Raw genomic sequence first — 24967 nt, 5'->3', positions numbered from 1 at the left:
AGAATTGAAGACCTTTCAAAATCAAAGCACAGTGACAGACACAGGTGATCCAAAGATGATTTCTGCACTCAAGTATTTAATAATTAATGAATAAATATTAATATTAATGCTGAATTTAAAAATTAATGAAGAAATAAAATCATCAGTATTGATCAATAGTATTTAGGCACAAACATGATCAGCAGCAATTTTGCACTGTCACATAGAAGTTCAAACTCGTGTTCTACCTGCTTCTCTTTTCTGATGTAAATTTTGCTTGATTAAAAAGATGACTCTGTAAGAGTCTTCAATTCACTTATTTATTCATTCATTTAATATTTCCTGACCATGTTCCACGTAAGTGCCATGTTCCACATAAGGCACTTTGCCAAGCACAGATGGTAAAAAAGAAATAAGACAAATACTTTTCCTTGGAGGCACTTTTAAGGAGAAGAGATAAATATAATAAACATAGTAAGCCTAAAGTCAAAGTTAGCTCTCCATGAAAATTGTGAAAAGCTTCTCTGCTTCTCAGCATAACATTTAACTTGAGTTTTGAGAAAGAAGTTAGAGTCTACCAGAAATTTTATTATTAGAGGAAATGATAGTGTTTAACATGGATTTTGTTTTTACTGTGCACACTAATTAATATAAGCCTCTAGCCATGCATGTACAATTAACAACCCATTAAAGTGACAGCTTTCCTAGAGACGGGTGTTCTGGCATTTTCCTGAGTAGTATCTCATAGATTATTTTCCCAGGCACTTGGATTTCTTTGGTTTTTTTTTTTAAGTTGACAAATAATAATTGTGCATATTTATAGGGTACAACATGATGTTTTGACATATGTATACATTGTAGGAAGATTACATGAAGTTAATTAACATCCATAACCTCACCTACTTGCCTTTTCTTTAATTGACAAAAATCATACATATTTATCACGTATGTTTTATAGTATGTATACATAGAGGAAAGGCTAAATTGAGCTAATTAATATATGCATTACCTTACATGCTTATCATTTTTTTATAGTGAAAACTCTTAAAATCTCCTCTCATAGCAATTTTCAAGAATGCAATATATTAACTATATTCACCATGTTGTGCAATAGATCTCTTAAACTGATTCTTTCAACTTAACTGAAATTTTGTATCCTTTAACCAACATCTTCTCAACCACCCTCTCATTCCCCCAGAAACCACCATTCTACTCTTTACTCCTATGAGTTCAAATTTTTTAGATTTCACACACAAGCAAAATCATGCCATATTTGTCATTCTGCAAGGCAACTGAATTTAAAGAAAAGTTCTCTCAATATAGATTCCTCAGGAGTGTTAAATGTCAAATTAATCACTTTCTATATTTTACACACATCAACTAAAGGATTTTTAACAAAACTCTTATAAGTACATGTGTAGTAAACACTCAACAAACTATATTTTTCCATGCCATAAAGTCTTTTACTTGAGAACAATTTTACTGTCTCCAGATTTTGCAAACACAGGCTTTCCAATGCCTTTAAAACATTAAAATGTGGGAATTCACGAAGTAGAAAAAGTTTTGCAATACTTTCAAAAAGTAGAAGACATTTTGGTGAACAGTTGGTCAATGCATTTTAAATTCTCAGATAGGATGAAAAGGGAGGAAGACTCATGCAATATAACAATTTTGGTTATTTTTTTCTTCTTAAATTTGATATTTCTAATGATAAATATAAGAGTCATCTTGTGGGAAATTGGAAAACTATAGAAAAGTACTGTTCATAATGACTGTAATTTACCAAACACTTTTTCTGTGCCCAGCATTATGCTTTACATACATTATCTCATATAATCTTCATTGCAATCCAATGAGATGTGTATCATAATTATCTTCATTTTTACAGTAAAAGGAAAGAAAACTTAAAGAGACTTACAGACATCAGTGAAGGATAGAGCATCTCAACAGCTGATGCTCAAGCTAAAGAAATAATCCATAAGCTCAAAAACAGGTCACTAAAAAATACACAGAGGAGAAAAAAGAAAATGAAAAGGAGCAAAGTACATTTTGTACTTTGGTATAGCATCAAAAGAGCAAGCGAAAGAGTCATCAACCTTAAAGAGGGAGTAAAGAAAGAGAAAGGAATATAAAGAAATAATAGACCACTTTGAAAACAGAGGAAGATAGAAATATCCAGGTACAAGAAGGTTGAAGATCACCAAGAGGATTCAATCCAAATAAGATTACCTCAAGGCATATAATAATCAAAATCTCAAAGGTGAAGAGCAAAGAGAGGATGCTAAAAGCAGCGAGAGAAAAGAAGCAAATAACATATAAAGGAGCTCTAATACATCTAGCAGGAGACTTCTCAGTGGAAACCTTACAGGATAGAAGGGAGTGGGATGACATATTCAAAAATCAGACATTCTGTTTGAAATCTTGTGTTAGAAATCTTGTGAAGAAAAAAACTGTTCACCAAGAATACTGTATACAACAAAGCTATCCTTTAATCATGAAAGAAAGATATAGACAAATAAAAGCTGAGGACATTTATCACCACCATCTTACAAGAAATGCTGAAGGGAGTGCTTCATCTGAAAGAAAAGGATGCTTACATGCAAGAAAACCTCAAGATACACAACTCACTGATTAAAGTATATAGGTTAAAGTATATAGACAAAGTCAGAATAATACTGCAACTATGGTGTGCAAACTGCTTATATCTTTAGTATGAAGATTAAAAGACAAACCTATTTAAAGTAATAATAACTTCAACAATTTGTTAAGAGTTAGGCAATGTAAAAAGATATAAATTGAGACATCAAAAAAGTAAAATGTAGGGAATCTGGAGTTAAAGTGTAGGGTTTTTTGGGGTTTCTCTCTTTTTTTTTTGTGATCAAAGTTAAGTTGTCCTTCGTTTAAAATAACTTAACTATGAAAAGTTTTTGTAAGCTTCATGACACAATAGTGAAGGGTAACACAAGATTTCAAACAGAATGTCTGGTTTTTGAAGCCTTCAAATTTAATCATCTTCCATAAGGCTACCCACCATTCCATCTAATTGCATAGTTTCTTTCTTTGCTTAATCATTTTATTAACTTGCTCATTTAAATGTATCATTATAGCTGGGCGCAGTGGCTCACGCCTGTAATCCCAGCACTTTGGGAGGCCGAGGCAGGTGGATCATGAGGTCAAGAGATTGAGACCATCCTGGTCAAAATGGTGAAACCCCCTCTCTACTAAAAATACAAAAAATTCGCTGGATATGGTGGCGCGTGCCTGTAATCCTGGCTGAGGCAGGAGAATTGCCTGAACTCAGGAGGCAGAGGTTGCGGTGAGCTGAGATCACTCCATTGCACTCCAGACTGGGTAACAAGAGCGAAACTCCGTCTCAAAAAAAAAAAAAGTTTCATTATGCATTTGTGCTACACACTATATTAGGTCCTGAAGGATTCAGGGCTAAGTAAAACCAACTCAGTTTCTGCCATCACATCTATATTCTAATGGAAATAGTAGACATTGCACAACTAATTATGAATGGATGAGTATAACAAAGGAAAAGTGTGGAGCGGTTTGGGAGCTTATAATAAAGGGGCCAAATCTAATCTGGTGGATTACAGGCTTCCCCAAGCCACCTATTTATGCACTTATTTATACATAATTAAGTCACACTGTTTTTATAATTTTATATGTTGCTCTGGCCATATAACTCTATATCCTGAGCACTCACTGAGTAATTAAATATTATTTGTTTCAAGTGCCTACATAATATTTAGACATGGGAATTTATTCATTCATTTCACCATTTTATATTATTAGATATTTTACTAGTTTCCCTTTTTCTTTATTATAGACAGCAATACAGTCAACATTATTGTGCATGAATCTCTTTATAGATTCTGTTTATATGTGTTAAATAATTTTCATGGGGAAAGTTTCCCCAAATTGAAGGCTTCAGATATCTAAAGTATTGTTGAATTTTAAAAGTACATTTGCCAAATGGATGAATGTATAAATGAATGGTGGAAAAAAGCAAATCATAATCATTTTAATTTGAAAGGGATTTGTGGCCATTCTAAAGAAGAGAAACGTATCTCTATACAGTTCTCGTTACGACTCAAGTCCAAAGTGTCATTGTTGACAGCAAAAAATTAAAAAAGTGTTGGCACCTTCATCAATTACACTTCTATGTGTAGCTTTGTACAGAATCACATTTCATCATTAGCATAAAACAAGAACCTCTTCCTCAATGCCTAGTCCCAAAAGTCTGGGTGCCACACAATTACCAATAGGAAATTCTACTTGTGAATTTTATACATGCTCTCTATTCTCCCCACTAAGGGAGAAGAACTCTGGAGATGAGCTATGTGACCATGGACACTTTTCTTAACTCCTTAGATTCTAATTTCCTTATTTAGAAAATTAGAAATAAAATCTCTGGCTTTGTGACTATTAAGACTATTAAAAGATAAAAGAGGGATGATATGTACACGCTGCACAACAACAGTGTAGGACTGTGTAAGAGCCTTCCTTATATATAATGCCTACCAGCAGCGACCCAAGTAGCATTCAGACTGTTTGTTAAGAAAGAAAAAAATGTGGAGAGAAGGGAACAGGGAATAAGTGGGCGATAGCTAAAGAAAATAAGTTTTCTTTTCGAGGTGATATAAAATTGACTATGGTGATGTTTCCATATATCTATGAATACACTAAAACCCTATTGAATTGTGCAGTTTTAATGGTACATGAATTAAACCTCAATAAAGCTATTTTGTAAAAGTAAGTTATTGAGCAGCAATGTAACCCTAGTCAGACATATTCTGGCCTAAGTAAAACTATGTTTTAATTTATTTGATAAATATTTATTAAGCATCTTCTATGTGTCAGGAACTATTCTAGATGGCAAAAAGATAGTGACAGATAAGCCAAACAAATCAATGCCCTAAGGGAGCTTTAAAAAGGCCGAAAATATATGAATGTATAATAAATATTCAGGCCTAATGATAAGTACTATAAAAATAGAGAAAAAGATTAAAGACTCGTTTAAGGAAGGTGATTTGGGAAGACAGCTCTTCAAAGCTACCATGTAAACAGAAAACTGAATGAAATAAAAAAGGAGCTGAGGCAAAGAAAATGGCAAATATGCTGGGCCTGGAATTTTAAAATGAGCATACCTTGTTCAAGAAATGAAAATGCTGATGTGACTGAAGCATACTGAGTCAATCATCTCCAAGTTTGTGCCTCCACCAGACTGAATACCTGCTTCTTAAATATATTCTCATTATAATCCAAAGTATTGGCCTATCTTACAAAATGACACTATTTCATTGAAAATAAGTTAGAATTACTGTATCACATAGGAGAACTTTGGATATAACCAGAATTCCCCATCTTGGAGGTATCTTTTTTTTTTCTTTTGAGACAGAGTCTTGCTCTGTCACCAGGCCAGAGTGCAGTGGCCCAAATCTCAGCTCAATGAAACCTCTGCCTACCAGGTTCAAGCGACTCTCCTGCCTCAGCCTCCCTAGCAGCTGGGACTACAGGTGCACACCACCATGCCTGGATAATTTTTGTATTTTTAATAGAGATGGGGTTTCATCATGTTGGTCAGAATGGTCTCGATGTCTTGACTTTGTGATCCGCCCATCTCGGGGGTATCTTAGAGCAGAATGCAGCAAAATCTCTAATGATTAATGGTCTTCCTTCTTCTAATGGAATAAAGAAGTCTCTAAACAAAATTATTCGTTGCAGTTTATCATTATGTTCCATGAAAAGCCTCTTTGCCCAAAGCTAGTAAAATTTGCAAACATTTTAGAAATTTTCACTTTTGAATCATGAATATCTTGTTTCTCTAGTCATTGCATATACCCAACAGCACCATTTCTTACTTCTGATAGCCCTCCAACTGTTCCTGTTAATCCTTTTCTAAAGGGAGGATTATCTTTCAGATTCTCTTCCCTTTTCCTCAAATTACCCTAGTCTTAAACCATCTTTCTCCCATCTGATTTCACCCTAAAAGTCACAATTCCAATAAAGGCAAGATCACTACCAGATTGAGCAACATAGCAAGAGACTGCCTCTACAAAAAATAAAAATAACTAGCTGAGCATGGTGGTGTGCAAGCGTAGTTCCAGCTACCCAAGAGAGGAGGCAGAGGGTCATTTGTGCCTAGGAATTGGAGGATGTAGTGAGCTGTGACTGTGCCACTGTGCTCCAGCCTGGGCAACAGAATGAGACTCTGTCTCTAAATAATAATAATAATAATAATGTCACTAAAACAGATAGAAATACCTGAAAAGTAGAGTTTAAACTCTAGCTTCAGTCTTATTTATAGGCAATCAGGCAATCAGCACATATTTTCCCAAATCCTCAGAGGAAAACATTTACTGAAGAATTTTAATAACACTGGGAACTCATCCCAGCCTCTCTGACCTGTAATAACTAATATTTTTCTTAGTGTACCCATTCAATATTCAACGCTAAGTCAGGCACGTGTGCATGTGCACACACATACACACACACACACACACACACGCACACCCCTTATTGGAAATACTTTAAAATGTAAAGGTAATCTTCAGGTCTAGCAAAGAGAGTAAGGATGGGAAAAAAAAAAAACACAAAAAGTGAGACAGCCTTTACCCAGGATTATACTTTCTTTATCTCCAGCAAAGAATTACTAGATAATAATATAGTCTTGCAAGTAAAGAATGGACAAACTCATCAGAGGTTTTAGAAATCACCTTTTCGATAACTTCAGTCAATATTCAGGTAGGTCCACAGGCCACTGCTTCTGCAGGACTATCATTATTTTGTTTAAGTTTCATTTTTTATTATTGTTTATTGATATATAACTGATTAACATATTTTCAAGCTGCAAGTAATAATTTGATATATTAATATAATATGTAAAAATCAAATCAAGGCAATTAGGATTTTCATCACCTTAAATATTTATCTTTAATTTAGAAACATTCAAATTATTTTCTTCTAACTATTTCAAAATGTACAGTGGGTTATCGTTCACTATATTTGCCCTACTTATCTATAGCTCACTAGGTCTTAGTTCTTCTATCTAACTTTATATTGTACCCATTAATCAACCTTTTTTCATAACCCCCTCTCCCAGACTATCCTCATTTTTTATGAATGGTCTTAAGCTAGAAATACAGGCCTTGGTGTATAAACAAACACTAAATGGAAAATAATTATAACAGACCATTAGCAATTGTCCAAACCTATTGAGAGGATCTTAGAGCAAAATAGAATATTGCCCAAAACAGGTTAATGGCTGTACGAAATAAAATAAGTGAATGGCTTCACACTACCTTGGATTCCTCCAAACAGTAAGCTCATATGCAAATAGAATCATAGATTTTTGGGACTGTTCATGATTTGCAATGTTTTGAAAAGAGTAATTGTTTCTTTTTTTATATATTTTTTTTATTTTTTACAGATTTAGGGAGACCAAGTGTAGTTTTACTACAGGGATATATTGTGTATTGGTGAAGTCTGGGCTTTTAGTTTTACCATCTCCCAAATAGTGTACAATGTACCCATTAGGTAATTTATCATCTCTCAGCCCCCTACCACCCTATCACCATTCTGAGTCTCCAATGTCTATTATTCTACTCTTTACATCCATGTATACGTACATGTAGCTTCCGCTTATAAGTGGGAGCATGGGGTATTCAACTTTTTGTTTCCAAGTTATTTCACTTCTGATAATGGACTCCAGTTCCCTCCATGTTGCTGAAAAATACATTATGTTATTCTTATGGCCAAGTAGTATTCCATGGTGTGTGTGTGTGTGTGTGTGTGTGTGTGTGTTTGTGTGTGTGTGTGTGTGTGTGTGTGTTTGTGTGTGTGTGTGTGTGTGTATGCACTACATTTTCCTTATCCAGTCATCCATTGGTAGGCACCTAGGTTGACTGTATATAGCAGCTACTGTGAATAATGCTGTGATAAACATACAAGCGCAGGTATCTTTTTAATATAATGATGTCTAGAAAAGAATAATTGTTTCTAAATAGAGAATGTAACCCTATAAAAACTGATTAAGTTCTAGGAACTTCTAGATGCCCTAATGCTTAGAAAGAAAGCAGCTACTCTAAAAGCAAAAATGCTCTTATATATAAATGTTCTGGAGGCTAAAGGATACAATCTGGCCTGTTCTTGGGTCAAGCAAATCATCCTTATGAAGGTACTGCCTTTAGACACCTTCCAAATATGGGGATTTGGAAGTGCTCAAATATGCCATCACAGAAGGCCAAAATTTAGCGCCAACATCAAAGAACAAATACTAAGAACTATATGAATATAACTGGTATGCTAAGATCCCACCAGAGCAAGAACAAACTGACCACCATTATAAACCAACTGTCAAGGGAATTTTCAAAAAATTGTCAGAATTTCTCTACCACATGTCTTATCTGCCAAAACATAATCCTGGCAAAACTGTAAGGGTGAGTCATAGATGGAGAAAAACTTCAAAGTCCATTTGATCCTCAAGATTGAATTTTACTTCCTTATTCTCATTATTTATCCTTGTGTTCAGGGTTGCTAAAGGTTTTCCTTGCCAAAGAACAACACCTTCAAAAGCATCGCAGTGCTGTTTTTGTGTTTCTTACTTGAGGAATCTCAACACCATTCTGGTATAACTGTGCCCATTATACGGGGACAGTCATGAAAGAGCTTTGCAAGCCATTACACTCACTAGAGACATTATCTCCACTTTTCAGGTAAAATTAAAAGGGCCAATGAAATTTTGAAATTAAAGTTAGCCACACTTAGAGAAATACTTAAACTTTATTAGCCAAGATCCTGTCCCTGACCTAAAGAAAATAATATTAACACTCTTTAAAGTTCATCAATCCCTTTTTTTAAATTTAGCAACAAGCCACCATGCATCTAAGAATATAACTTATAATCTTAGACTTGGTCCTAATACAAGTAAATATGGTCAAAATACAATAAGGGACTCATGCAGTACACTCAATTTTACCAACAGACAAAGGCAGCCCTCCTCGGCATTCATTTAGAAATCCTTGCATAATCTAAAACCTAAAAATTGGTCTGCTGAAAGAGATATCACAGAAAGATATCCTTTGAATGCAATGGAAAGGGATTTATATCAGATAACAATTAGCAAATCATTACGATTCCAAAGGGTAGATCTTTAGATTCATGTTCCACTGTTTAAAAGTCACAAATGATCCTCAGAACACAGGTAGACCATTTCAACTATAGACCTCAGGCTGAGAATTCTTAAGAATCAATGAAAGAGAGAATAACCAAATAGATGCAATAAAAAATGATAAAGGGGAAATCACCACAGATTCCACAGAAATTCAAACCATCATCAGAGAATATTACAAACAACTCTATGCACATAAACTAGTAAACCTGGAAGAAATAGATAAATTCCTGGACACTTGTGTCCTCTCAAGCCTAAACCAGGAGGAAGCCAAACTATGAATAGACCAATAACAAGGTCTGAAGTTGAGGCAGCAATTAAGAGCCTATCACACAAAAAAAGCCCAGGTTCAGATGGGTTCACAGCCGAATTCTACCAGACACACAAAGAGGAACTGTAACCATTGCTTCTGAAACTATTCCAAATAATGCAAAAAGAGGGAATCCTTCCCAAATCATTGTATGAGACCAACATCATCCTGATACCAAAACCCAGCAGAGACTCAACAAGGAAAGAAAACTTCAGGCCAATATCCATGATGAACATAGATGCAAAAATCTTCAATAAAATACTGACAAGCCGATTGCAACAGCACATCAAAAAGCTTATCCACCATGATCAAGTAGGATTCATCCCAGGAATGCAAGGCTGGTTCAACATACGCAAGTCTATAAATGTAATTCACCACATAAACAGAACCAAAAGCAAAAACCACATGATTATCTCAATTGATGCAGAGAAGGCCTTTGACAAAATTCAACAGCCCTTTATGTTAAAACCCTCAATAAACTCGGAATTGATGGAACATATCTCAAAATAATAAAAGCTATTTACGACAAACCAATAGCCAATATCATATTGAATGGGCAAAAACTGGAAGCATTCCATTTGAAATCTGGCATTAGACAAGGATGCCCTCTCTCACCACTTCTATTCCATATAGTACTGGAAGCTCTAGTCAGAGCAATCAGGCAAGAAAAAGAAATAAAGGGTATTCAAATAGGAAAGGTGGAAGCCAAATTGTCTCTATTTGCAGACGACATGATAGTATACCTAGAAGACCCCATCGCCTCAGCCCAAAAACTCCTGAAACTGATAAACAACTTCAGCAAAGTCTCAGGATATAAAATCAATGTGCAAAAATCACAAGCATCCGTCTACACCAATAACAGACTTAAAGAGAGTGAAATCAAGAACGAACTGCCATTCACAATTGCTACAAAGAGTATAAAATACCTAGGAATACAACTAACAAGGAATGTAAGGGACATCTTCAAGGAGAACTACAAACCACTGCTCAACAAAATAAGAGAGGATACAAACAAATGGAGAAACATTCCATGTTCATGATTAGGAAGAATCAATATCGTGAAAATGGCCATACTGCCCAAAGTAATTTACAGATTCAACGCTCTCCCCATCAAGCAACCATTGATTTCCTTCACAGAACTGGAAAAAAACACCTTGAACTTCATATGAAACCAAAAGAGAGCCTGCATAGCTAAGTGAATTCTAAGCAAAAAGAACACAGCAGGAGGCATCACAGTACCGGACTTCAAACTATACTACAAGGCTACAGTAATCAAAACAGCATGGTACTGGTACCAAAACAGAGATATAGACCAATGGAACAGAACAGAGGCATCAGAGACAACACAACATATCTACAACCATACAATCTTTGATAAACCTGACAAAAACAAGCAATGGGGAAAGGATTCCCTGTTTAATAAATGGTGTTGGGGAAACTGTCTAGTCATGTGCAGAAAGCAGAAACTGGACCCCTTCCTGACACCTTACACTACAATTAACTCCAGATGGATTAAAGACTTAAACATAAGACCTGGCACCATAAAAACCCTAGAAGAAAATCTAGGCAAAACTATTCAGGACATAGGAGTAGGCAAGGACTTCATGAACAAAACACCAAAAGCATTGGCAACAAAAGCCAAAATAGACAAATGGGACCTAATCAAACTCCACAGCTTCTGCACAGCAAAAGAAACAGTCACTAGAGTGATTCGCAACCAACAGATTGGATAAAAATTTTGCAGTTTACCCATCTGACAAAGGACTGATATCCAGAATTTACAAAGAACTCAAACAGATTTACAGGAAAAAAAGAAACAAGCCCATTCAAAAGTGGGCAAAGGATATGAACAGACACTTTACAAAAGAAGACATATGTGAGGCCAACAAACATATGAAAAAATGCTCATCATCACTGGTCATCAGAGAAATGCAAATCAAAACCACATTGAGATACCATCTCCCACCAGTTAGAATGGCGATCATTAAAAAATCTGGAGACAACAGATGCTGGAGAGGATGTGGAGAAATAGGAACACTTTTACACTGCTGGTGGGAGTGTAAATTAGTTCACCCATTGTGGAAGACAGTGTGGCAATTCCTCAAAGACCTAGAAATAGAAATTCCATTTGACCCAGCAATCCCATTACTGGGTATATATCCAAAGAACTATAAATCGTTCTACTGTAAAGACATATGCACACGAATGTTCATTGCAGCACTGTTTACAATAGCAAAGACCTGGAACCAACCCAAGTGCCCATCGATGATAGACTAGACAGGAAAAATGTGGCACATATACACCATGGAATATTATGCAGCAATAGAAAACGATTAGTTCGTGTCATTTGTAGGGACATGGATGAATCTGGAGAACATCATTCTCAGCAAACTGACACAAGAACAGAAAATGAAATACTGCATATTCTCACTCATATGAGGGTGATGAACAATGAGAACACATGGACAGAGGGAGGGAAGCACTACACATTGGGGTCTATTGGGGGGAATAGGGGAGGGACAGTGAGGGGGGAGCTGGGGAGGGATAGCATGGGGAGAAACGCCAGATGTGGGTGAAGGGGAGGAAGACAGCAAATCACACTGCCATGTGTGTACCTATGCAACTATCTTGCATGTTCTGCACATGTACCCCAAAACCTAAAATGCAATTTTAAAAATTAAAGTATTATTTTAAAAATCAATGATCTTCAGAAGGAAAATGCTAATCTAAGATATTTAGCTCAAGCTAACAGCAACATAACGTAGAAAGCTTCTACCCAAGATCTTTAGAACCAGACCATCCAGCTGCCCAGAAGCACAGAGTAACATACTATCATTTGTTTAGCACCCTTACTTTAATGTTTGCCTACCCCTTTCCACTTTGCTGTTTTTTACTCATACATTGCTAATAGAAGAGCACTGCATCATAACCATGTTGCAGAGATTTCCTTTAACCATACTCATACCCACCTTGTTCTAAACAGAATAGAGTTGGATAACTCTATTGTAAGATTTTTACAGACTTTGGCTATATCCCTAAATGATACTGACTCAAGTTTGCCATACGCCACCCAACACTTCAGATAAAAATCTAATCACTATTCACCTAAACATCCAGGGAGTCATTCCACTACACTCTTCTAGTACCTGAAATATAACCACAGTATTAACTATGGCGTCCAGTCATATAAAAATTGAACTTGGCTGTATAACAGCCAAATATTTCTATAAAAATGACTATAGTGGTGTCAGTAGAAACCAGAAACACATTAAGAACAAATATTGAGGCTACATTTTCTGTATTAGGTCACTTGTTCTCCTCAGAGATTCTACAATATCCTTATAGCAGTTACTCAACTCCACCTAGAGAATTTTTTCCCTAAAGGAAAGAAGATAACTGGCATATTTCTATTATAATAAACATCTACTCAACAACAAAATTTGTGTTCCAGTGGGTCACTATCTTTTATATTGACAAGTCCTCACTTGTTTAATATAAATAAATTTTACCTGTATATATTGAGTAATTGATAGAGACTTTAAAGTATTCATGATCTTTTTACCTCGGTGCTTCATATTTCATTGAAGTGCATCCTCAAGAATTTCAAAATGAAGCCACTCTAGGCTACTCTGGAGAATTGCTCATAGTAATCACTCAGTCACTTTTTCTATGCACTATCAATGATTTTTACAATGAAGGTTTTTCAAATTGAAAAAGAAGTCGAAAATTTGTTATTAAACTTAACAAAATTATAAATGATATTCTCCTAGTGCTTAAACCTTAGCAGATAGGTCTAAATCCTTCAGCCCAAGTAAAATAAACAATTAAATAGCTTTCATTTTCTATTTGTTAGCCATGGTGCTACCATAAAATGGTATTTCTAATATTTAGAAATATGCCATACGCCATTTCTAATATTTCATGTTAAATCTGGATGAACACAATTCTTCAAGTAGAACAATTTATCTCTAAACTGAAGGTCATGGCCACCTGCTTCTTCCAGGTAGACCAAAAGGGACTCTAGGGCATGCTTTTCTTCTGGGTTTGGCATGTGAGGGCCAAGGCTTTAAAGCATTCAGGATCTTATTCATCATGAGTGTTACAGGTGGCAATAATGGTTTCTCCTGAGTCTTACTGCACAGTCACTGTTATGTCAGGTGATCCAAACACTCATCATTTGACAAGAAAAGCAAGTACTAAACACTGGGGTCTATTGGGGGGAAAAGGGGAGGGCCAGTGGGAGGGGGACGTGGGGAGGGATAGCCTGGGGAGAAATGCCAAATGTGGGTGAAGGGGAGAAGGAAAGAAAAGCACACTGCCATGTGTGTTTCTATGCAACTGTCTTGCATGCTCTGCTCATGTACCCCAAAACCTAAAATCCAAAAAAAAAAAAAAAGAAAAGAAAAGCAAGAAGGCCAGACCCTAGTCTGACTCCAGACATTTTTATACTGAAATAAAGATGTCACCTAGAGAATAAGACAGTGGTGCAGATCTGGAATGAAACTGATTTTTGTGGCTGACCCTCTAGCCTAGACAAGGGATTATCTTAAGTCAGAACTCTGAAAACTTGTAAAATAAACCTCATCAGTTATGTAATACTGAGAGCCAGAAAAACTATCCCATCAATTATTCAACTCTACTTTACTCAGAACCTTATGTTACTTAGATTGGCCCTGAGCTTAAACTTTCAACAAATTCAAAGGCCTCCCCACTCCTTCTGATATCCTGGCCTAAGAATTCCCAATTCCAACACATAAGTAATAAGCATGCACTCATTTTCTTAAACGTGTTATTTAAGATTGCATGTGTGGTACTCTCCCTTGCTATATAGTAAGTCAATAAAACTTAATTTGTCTATAAAGGTTAAGTATCCCCAATCTGAAAATTCAAAATCCAAAATGCTCCAAAATCTGAAGATTTTTGAGCACCAATATGACACCACATGTGGAAAATCCCACATGAAAATACTTAACACAAACTTTGTTTCATGAATAAAATTATTTAAAATATTATAGGAATTACCCTCAGGCCACATGTATAAGATGCATGTGGAACATAAATGAATTTTGTGGTTATCACTGCATATTATATATTCAATACTAATAATTATATACTAATTAATACTAATAATTATATACTATTAGTATGCATACTAATAATTGCATATAAAGCATGCAATTATTCTAAAAATTGAAAAAATCTGGAATCCAAAACACTTCTGGTCCCAAGTATTTCAAATAAGGGATACTCAACCTGTATTATAATAGGTATTTTTATTTGAGAATAAAAATGTACCACAAATAGGCAACAGAGGATGGACTCTAGTGAACAAGTAGAGGCTTTGTTGACCTAGTGTGGAATCACTTCTTCAAAGACAATAGGAAAGAAGGCAGACTGTACAGCACAGACACACTGCCACATCATTTCTATGACTTAGCCTCAAGAAGATTGGTATACACCCCATGCCAGATCAGCCTACCCCTTCACTGATCTGATACAATATCCACTCATCTGAGCTTAAACTTAGCTAGTATGAAATCAAATCAAATAATAGTTACATAGACATCTGGATCAAAGTAGTTAGGAGAAAGAATAAGACTATATTCAGCCTTGATATTCTAAGCAAACTACCTGAGTAGTAAATGAGTGACATACCTATTTTTATTTCAGTGCAATAGCAAAATCACTGACTTGACAAAGTGATTAGATTGCTTATCTCATAGAATAAATAAGTGAGAATAACCCAAAAACTTTTTGATATAGATTAGTATAAGTAATCAACACATTTTATTTTTTCAAAATGCCCTTAAAAAATCCCCATTATTTACATTACAATGAAGTCATCAAAAAGAAATTAAAGACTATTTAATAAATAACCAATTTAAAGCCTAATGAAATTGGATCTTTATCTACTACCGTACACCAAAATAAATTCTTGGTGAATTAAAAGGTCAAATATAAAATAAGAAAGTATTTTAAATTGTAAAACATATAATATAAAATGTATTTGAACTAATTTTTTTAATTAAAGCATTAAGAAAAGGAAGAAACCACACAGTTAATGAACAACAGACAGTATTAACCACACCCACATTTTTAGACTTTTAACATCACAAAGTCTAACAAACCAAAATAAGAGGCAAACAACGAAGCCAAAAAATATTCAAAATATATACCATAAATGAATTTGTATATCCTTGGAACACAAAAGTCTGTATAATTTAATATGAAACTAAAACTCCAATAGTGATATGAACATAGGATATAGACAAATAATTCACACAAAATAACTTAAAAGAAATAAAAATGACTTAATAAATGAAAGTATGTCTTTATTCCTAGTCATCACAGAAATGCAAGCTAATTATAAAGTCAGCATCCTGTAAAAAGCATTTTAACTGATAATACTCTAGGATTGTGGTAAAACAAACACTAATATCTATTACTGGTGGGAGTGTTACTAAACATTTATGGAAATATTCTACAGTGCTACAGAAAGCTTTTAACTCAACTCCCTTTGTAGAAATCTGCTCCCAAGGAATATTTTTAAAGCCAATATATAACAATGTTTAGCACAGCATTATTCAAGAAAGCAAAGACTTGGAAACAATGTTAGTACCAGTCATAGGAGAATTGATACAATAGTTATAGAAAATTGAACATATGTCCTACAGATGTCCATTTTTTTAGCACTTTCCTAAATTTGGGCAATTTTTTTTTTTTTTTTTTTTGAGACAGAGTTTCGCTGTTGTTACCCAGACTGGAGTGCAATGGCATGATCTCGGCTAACTGCAACCTCCACCTCCTGGGCTCAGGCAACTCTCCTGCCCCAGCCTCCCAAGTAGCTGGGACTACAGGCGTGCACCACCATGCCCAGCTAATTTTTGTATTTTTAGTAGAGATGGGGTTTCACCTCGTTGACCAGGATGGTCTCGATCTCTTGACCTTGCGGTCCACCCGCCTTGGCCTCCCAAAGTGCTGGGATTATAGGCATGAGCCACCGCGCCTGGCCAATGTTTTACATTAGGAATTATACCTCCTAATGTAGAAATAGAGAAACTAACATTCTTCAGCTCTCTATAACTAAGATGCAGACATGTGACTTCACACTCAGGAAGACTTGAAATAGAAAAATGTGTAACAAGAGCAGGCTACAGTATATAAGGAAATTAATCTTGCAGCAAGCTCAGTGACAGAGACACTCATTCTTCAACAGTGGCAGTGATGAGTTACACAGAAGCAAAAGAAGTGATTTTGAATTAAAAAGTTTAATACATTTAGGCTTCTCCAAACATCAGATTTCAGAAAATCTGATTAAAAACCAGCAAAGAGAATGTGGCACACATACACCATGGAATACTATGCAGCTATAAAAAAAAACAATGAGTTCATGTCCTTTATAGAAACACAGATAAATCTAGAAATCATCATTCTCAGCAAACTGACACAAGAACAGAAAACCAAACACCACATGTTTTCACTCATAAGTGGGTGATGAACAATGAGAACAACTGGGCACAGGGAAGGGAACCACACTCACTGGGCTAGGTGGGGGGAAGGAGAGGAGGGGAGGGGAGAGACAGTGAGGGGGATGAGGAGGATGGGGAGTGATAATGCTGGGAGAAATGCCTGATGGAGGCAGCTGGGGTGGGTGGAAGGGATGGAGACAGCAAATCACCAAGGCATGTATGTACCTATGCAACAATCCTGCAGGATGTGGGATGTGCACATGTACCCCAGAGCCCAAAGTATGATTTAAAAAAAGAAAAAAGAAAGAAAAACAGCTGAAAAGAAACCCTGAATTGCACTGAAATAATTATAACCACTTAGCATAAATACAAAAAATGGCCCATTTACTTCTTTTTAATCTCCTAGAATTTTCATAACTCTTACTCATTCAAATATATTGGCCCCTATATACTTTGTACCCATTAATACATTATTGATGGCTACAAAAACTAGAATATTTCATGAAACAATTTTACCAGAGGACATCCAACCAACTGAAGAACTTTGACTTAACATCAGTAATGGGAGAGAGAGGAAGGAAGTCAAATGTTTGAGCACTTACTACTTAGAATTAATAAACATTGAGCCTAATATCTATATTTTCTCATTAAAGTCTCACAGTTACCCAAAAAAAGTGGATACTAATATCACTTTACAAATAAAGCTGAGGGAGGCCAAATACTCCACGAACACTCACTTTCCTAGAGGAAAAGATTTTCTTAATTTATCTTTACAACAATTGTACCTGTTTTGCAATGAAAAAGTGGAGGCCAAATCACAAATCTAGGATATGGTATAGCCAGGATTTCAGTCCTGGTTTGGCTGATTCTAAGCAGGGACTTTTAACATTAATGCTACCTTGTTATCACTTAGTACAATGACACATATACAGTGAATATCAATTAATAGTAGTTTTTACTACTATTAAGATTTAAACTAGTATCTGTCTGGCTCTAAAGTCAACCTATGTTAGACTCTACCATACTGCTTCCCAAGTTTTACTGAGGTTGAGATGATAGATAGATAGATGATAGATAGATAGATAGATAGATAGATAGATAGATAGATAGATAGATATGGATGATTGATATTCAACACAGCCACACAGTCCATTTTTTATCTCTTGCCTCAAACACAATGTTACAAGTAGGCTTCCCCAAACATCAGATTTCACATAATCTGATTATGGGACAAATTGATTTGAATTGATGTTCAATTTCAGTTTATGAAGTTCCACAGTGAGGCATGCAGGACAGGCATCTGATTGAATAGCCCATGCTTCAGTCTACTGAGAACCAGGCCTGCCTGGAAATATCCCCCAAAAAAAGCCTGCATTGACACCACTTGACAGACAGTGAAGCATGATGGTGATGAACCTGGAGCGAGGCTACTTGAGTTCAAATCTCAATTTCATAACATTATTAGTTGTGTGACCTTGGACAAGTTACATAACCTCTCATCTTTAAGATGGGGTAATAATATCTTCTACATAGCTTTATGAGGTTTGAAAAGCTAAAGTTTCTAAAGCAGTCAGAAAAGAGGCTTGTAGAAAACACCACAAAAATATTACCTAATACAGCCATCATTTGCCGTCAAAGGACTTTGGGAGAGTGGAATTTGTACTGTTGCACATACACACATGTATTATTTAAGAATGTTATTAACTTAGAATGTGTGTGCAAATGTTTCATTGGTATGAACCTTGATGCACAGAAATACTAATTTTAATGGCTGCTGGGGTGGCAATTGCTGATAAGCAGATTAGAGCAGTGGAGAAAGCATAAGCAAAACCAGGTTTGAATTTCCAATCTACTAAAATATTTTATGTGACCTCATGCAAATTATTTAACTTCCCTAAGTCTCAATTTTCCCATATGTATAACTTATATATATAAGTGATAATACTTAAGGTGCAAAGTAATGAGCATTAGAGAAAAATCTACTCAAACCAATTAACCAACACGAAGTATGCATTCAATAAATGTTGATTTTCTTCATAATGAATTCATTGATTAAACATCTGTTCAGTGTTTTTTTTAATATGCCAGATGCTGGAAATAGAAAAATAAACAAAACTCTACACTGCCCCTAAGAAGTTTGCAGTGTATCGAGAAAGAGCTGGTCTAGTATGCACTAAGACAGAGGTAAGAGAACAATGTTAAGAGATCACAGTTCAAAAGCACCAAAACCGCTATGAACTCACTTACTGTATCTCATTTTAGCCTCACATTACCCCCTGTAATTGGCCTCACATTATCCACTGTAATACTCAAGATTGTGGTAAAACAAACACTAATATCTGGATATTATCTAAATATATATGTCCACTATATAGATATATAGCATATACTATGGTTATATCTACTATATAGATATTATAGTATATATAATACATTTCCTATATCTATATAGATATCTATATAGTAGATATAGCAAGCTAGTACACCTTTAAGTCTTGGTTACTTATCTATATAGTAGATAATTATCTACTATATCTACTATATAGATGTTAGGATTAGTGCCTTTATACAAGATACCCCAGAGAGAGATCCCTTGCCCCTTCCCAGGTGAATTTATGTATATATCTTTAACTAGATGTTATCTACTACATAGATGAGTAACCAAGACTTGAAATAGAAAAATGTGTAACAAGAGTAGGCTGCAGTATATAGGGAAATCAAGTAACCAACACTTAAATGTGAACTAGCTTGCTCAAGGTCACAAAGCTTTGAAATAAAAAAGCATGGCTTAAAATCCTGGTCTTCTAATTTCAGCTTCAAGCCTTCCACTGTACCAAACTACCCGCAACTTTGCTACATCCCTTCCTTTGGGTAGAAAAATCAATGTTACATCTTGTGTTTTAATAGGATAAATGGGTAGGAAATAGCGAAAAAGCAAAGGAGCTTGCTAAAATAACTGCAAAAGCTTCACAGCTGATAGTAATCATGTTACACACCTCTACCCATACTAGACTGTGAATTTCTTGGGGACAAAAAAAATACCTAGTTCATATTGTATCCTCAATGTGAATCACAGAGCCCGGCACAAAATTTATCCACTTACACCCTGTCATATTTCTGGATAGGATTTCTTACTTACGAGGTACCCAGAATGTGACAAAGCAAAACAACTTAGAAGTAGAGTGAAAAAGGAAAAAGAAACAAAGTTGGGGATAGCATTTCAAAAATAACCTGACCACACCTTGCTGATGAGCCTCACATTTTCTCTAGGCTATCCCAAAGTAAATAAAGAAATCTTATATAATTCAAAATTCCCAGGAAATTTATAGTTATTTTAGTACTAAGCTCAGATGAAAATTTCTTTGGCAAAGGGAAGGGCGGAAATTGTCTTTCAAAAGTACTCTGTGCTATAGAGATTTACGTGGTAAACATCTCACAGCATATACACAGATTGTAAGGTGTTTGTTTGCAGAGTTCACCAATCTAGGCTGATGGAAGAACTCCCAAGTATACTTCAATAAAAGCAATTCTTCAGGAAATTAATATTGTGCCACTGAGTTATATAGTTCTCTGTTAAACCAGTATGATGTAGAGATAGAGTTTATGATATCTGGATGTAATATTGTTTATCAGGGCTGAATTTGTCATGCGTGTCCCACAGTTGGTCTTCAGAAAGTATTGGATGGCTGGATGGGTGGATGGATGGATTGCAAACACCAAATTTAGGCTGATGCCTAAATTTCAGAAATGTATCTGCTCGAGACCATTTTTCCTGAACTTGAACTGCCAGAAATTTCTATTTAAGAATAACTCTCTCTACCCCGAAATTTCTGGACTTTCCAATCTCCCCATGGCCTTCACACAACAGACTCTGTTTGCCATTCTCTTGGGGCTGTCTTGCCTGCAACTTTTTCTCTTATTTCTGTGTCTGTGTATGCATGTTGTATATAATAATATGTATATATTTTCAATTGCCTGATATTTCTTATGTTTGAATTTCTTTTCAGATCAGTTTGGCTTCTTGTCTTAGTCTGCTCAGGCTGCTATAACAAAACAGCATAGACCAGCCAGCTTATAAACAAAAATTTATTCCTTCTCAGTTCAGGAGGGAGAGAAGTTCAAGGCCAAGGCACTCTGACATTTGGTGTCTGGTGAGGGCCTGCTTCTTCACAGACAGCTGTCTTCTCACTGTAACCTCACGTGGGAAGGGGCAAGGGATCTCTCTCTGCGGTGTCTTGTATAAAGTTACTAATCCTATTCGTGAGGGCTCTTCCCTTAATGACCTAACCCTCCAAAGGTTCTGTTTCCTAATACGGTGACCTCAGAGTTAGGATTTTAACATACAGATTTAGGGAGAACAGAAAGACTCAGTCCATTGCATTTTTCTAATGATGTTACTTCTCTAGGAAGGCTTTTCTGACCTCAGACACCTTGGCTAGATACTCTAGCTTATGATCTATTTGAATCATGTGCTCATCTTTAAAGGACACTCATTTAGCATTCAGTTTTTTAAGTGTTGTTTATTGGTCTCCCCAGGCAAGCTTGCCTTAGCTCACTACCGTATTCAAGCACACAGCAAGTGCCTGGAACATAAATGATAATCAATGACAAATGAATGCCTCTCATCTTTTCTTGCCTTATTCTAACTTAATTACCTTAAACTTCACTTCATCTTACTATTTTAAAGTTTTTATTCCAACTTTAACCTTGCGTTTCTTTTTTCAGGCATATTAATACTTGAATGTTTATTTTAACATTCCTAATCCTCATTTAGGCTCTTCAAATTAATCAAACTTGTTTCTACACTCAGGCCTTTGTTCCAGCTGTTTCCACTGCCTGGAAAACCTTCCTTTGATTTTATTTGTCTGATTTTGTCTCATCACTTAGATCTTGGCTTAACCTCTCATTTATAACAGCATGTTTATTAGTTGGTTAGAATGTTTGTTTTTGCAACTCTTTCTAGGTTTTCCATTATGCATTTGTTTATTTTCTTTATTGTTTAATGTCTGCTCTCCATACTGGACTTGAGCCCCCTACAGACAGGAAACTTCTTTTTTGTTCACTAATCACTGCCCAGAAGAGAGCTGGGCATGAAGTTAACATTCAATAAATCTTGTTAAAAAGCTGAATTTGTAACCTCCTTGGACTGCTTTCTTTTCTATCCCCTGCAGTTTTATCTTTTACATACTTGTTCTTATGTTTTGTTGACTTCTGGCAAATACTTTAAAACTTTTTTAACCTTTGAATTGTAGTGAGCATTTATGTCTTACTGCTGTCATTTTGTTACTTATCAGACACTTTTTTCATTGATTCATTTCATTAAATTCATATGGTCAATGTTCTTGCTTTTTCATTTTTTTCCTCAGAGTCTTCCCATAGCTCCTGCTTAATATAAATGGCATCATAATGACCTTTCTTCTGCCTAAGCTACAGTTGATGGAACAAGTGTGGTGGCTGGCTCAAAACTAGTCAAACAATAAACTAGCCGGCAAACTATACAACTCTCCCCTTCTTAAGAATCTCAACAGAGTCTCTAGCTGGTTGAATGGCAGGAGACCATGTAGACTCAACATTGGCAGCTACTTCCTGCCTTGTACATGCTGGTTACTAAGAAGTGTGAGCTCCTTTTAAGAAACAAGCACAGAGGCAAGGTGTGGTGGCTCATGCCTGTAATCCCGAACTTTAGGAAGCCAAAGCAGGCAGATCACTTGAAGTAAAGAGTTTGAGACAAGCCTGCCAACATGGTGAAACACCGTCTCTATTAAAAATACAAAAAGTAGCCAGGTATGGTGGTAGGTGTCTGTAATGCCAGATACTCAGGAGGCTGAGTCAGGAGACTCAGTTGAACCAAGGAGGTAGAGCTTGTAGTAAGCTGAGATTGCACCACTGCACTTCAGCCTGGGTGACAGAGTGACACTCTATCCACCCCCCCACCAAAAAAAAGGAAAAAGAAAGAAAAGAAAAGAAACACACACCAGAGCAGGACAGACATACCAAAAGACGACGAGACTAGAAAGCGAGGCGCTCCCTATCTGCCTTTCTACTGTTGACTTCTCTGAGGTTTCCCTGAATCCTCCCAATAGTTTCTCTTTTTCTTGATCTACTTTGAGTAGGTTTTGGTTTCATGCATCAGAAAGATCCCTAACTGAGACAGTTACCCTGTTAGAGAACGAAGTAGGCTGTGAAAGAAGTCCTGGCCCAAACCAGTGAGGACAGGCTCCTTCAGGTTTTTGACGCCACAAAACAGTTCATTCCACGTACCTTCATTCCTCTCCCCTGGTGGATTCCCTCCATTTCCCTCAGCATTGCCATTCAAAATATCATCACCCCAAGTTATTCAGGAAACTCTAAGATCATATCTTCTTTTAATGTGCAGCCATCTTAAGGAGAATATGAAATAGAAGCTTGAGCTGACATGTGCATTTAAGTTTTCATTAATAATTAATTGAAGGTTAGGAGAAAGTAAGAAGATATATTCATGCTTTGTTCAGTTTATTGGAATGTAGAAGGTTGGTTAGAAAATATATTAGGTGGACTCTTTATCCCTCTAACAAGAAGAGTTGAAAGCCACAACAGGTCAGTCTCCCCAGCACGAAAGAAGTAATGAATTTCAAAAGTCCATGAACGTTTGTCCAATTCTAAGACATATCTTTTGAAGATTTTTAATTTTGGGGGTTTCCTCTCTCAGCACTAAGATTTTCTGTTATATAGAAAGATTTTTTTTTCAGTCATGCCTGTTTAAAATCAGTTTCTTCCTGTCAATATATTTTCTATGGGCTTCCTCATTTAAAAAGAGAAGGAGGAAGAAGAGTAAGAGGAGGAGGAAGAGAGGGAGAAAAGTGAGGAGGAGAAGAAGACAATGACCAAGGGAAGGTTTCAGGGAGTTACCACATCCTTCCCTGGCCTATAATACAATTATTCCAAACGTGATCTCCAGAATAGCAGGGGACTTGTCTGTTTGCATCACCAGCAACTGGAAGAGCATAGACATAGCACATCATAGGCTCTCAATACATTTTCACAGTTATTGAGTTCAGATTACTGTTAACAATGCCAATAAAACAGTTTTCTTATCTCCAAAGCATAAAAGTACAGAGGAAGCTTTTCAAGGCTTGCAACCAGATAGACTGCATAGAGTTTTCTTAGCTTTGTAAAGAGCAGTAATAAGTATGGCTACACAATTTATGAACCACAGCCACCTTTTCAATTATTGTTGCATGAAAGTATCTTGAATTATGCATTTAATTTTTGCCATTGTTTTGGAATTCTTAGTTGTGTTTCTTAGCATTTGAATATACTATAAAATTTAAATCTTCTGTAATTTCTAAGATTCTTGTGCTCTGAAACATGAATGAAATGAAACAGTAGAATCCACTAGGACACACCATCTTAAATTTTTAAAAAAAAGTGTAAACTGATTATGTGTGATAAAACTGTAAGCCCAAAGAATTACACAGTCAGAAGACTGGAGACCAAGACATCTATTTTAGTCTTCTAGCCTCTAGAATAGGAGAAAGGATCTACAGATTTGATGATGTAAAGATTGAAAACCTCTTAAATGTTCATGGAAAATTTTAAAAATACTAAAAAGTAAAATTAAATTGTGGGGAAAATTTGCAAGAAATATTAGCGAAATAACTTTGTTATATCTAAGGGCCTTAAAAAGCAAAAAAAAAAAACCACAAAGACTATAATAGATTTAATAATCAGAGGACATATATTAAACAAGTTACAAAATAAGTATAAGCAATTAATAACCAAATATATAAAATTTTAAAACTCCGATTATAGCAATATAGTAATTAATTCTTTGCAGCAACAATGAAGCAACATCTTTGATATCATATGCCTTAATGGTTTTATGCATTGCTGACTGGTGAGTAATAAAACAGTAACTTTTCTATACAGTTGGTAGTATTATTTACTGCTTCCAGCCTTTGGGAAACTATAAATCAAGAGCTTAAGAATAATTTTATTGCCATTCAGTAATCATATTTCTAGGAATTCAAAATATAAAAAGTGTCAAATATA

This window comes from Callithrix jacchus, chromosome 10 (genome assembly GCF_049354715.1).
Source record: "Callithrix jacchus isolate 240 chromosome 10, calJac240_pri, whole genome shotgun sequence".
Taxonomy (NCBI): Eukaryota; Metazoa; Chordata; class Mammalia; order Primates; family Cebidae; genus Callithrix; species Callithrix jacchus.
Note: the sequence above shows the minus strand (reverse complement) of the source record.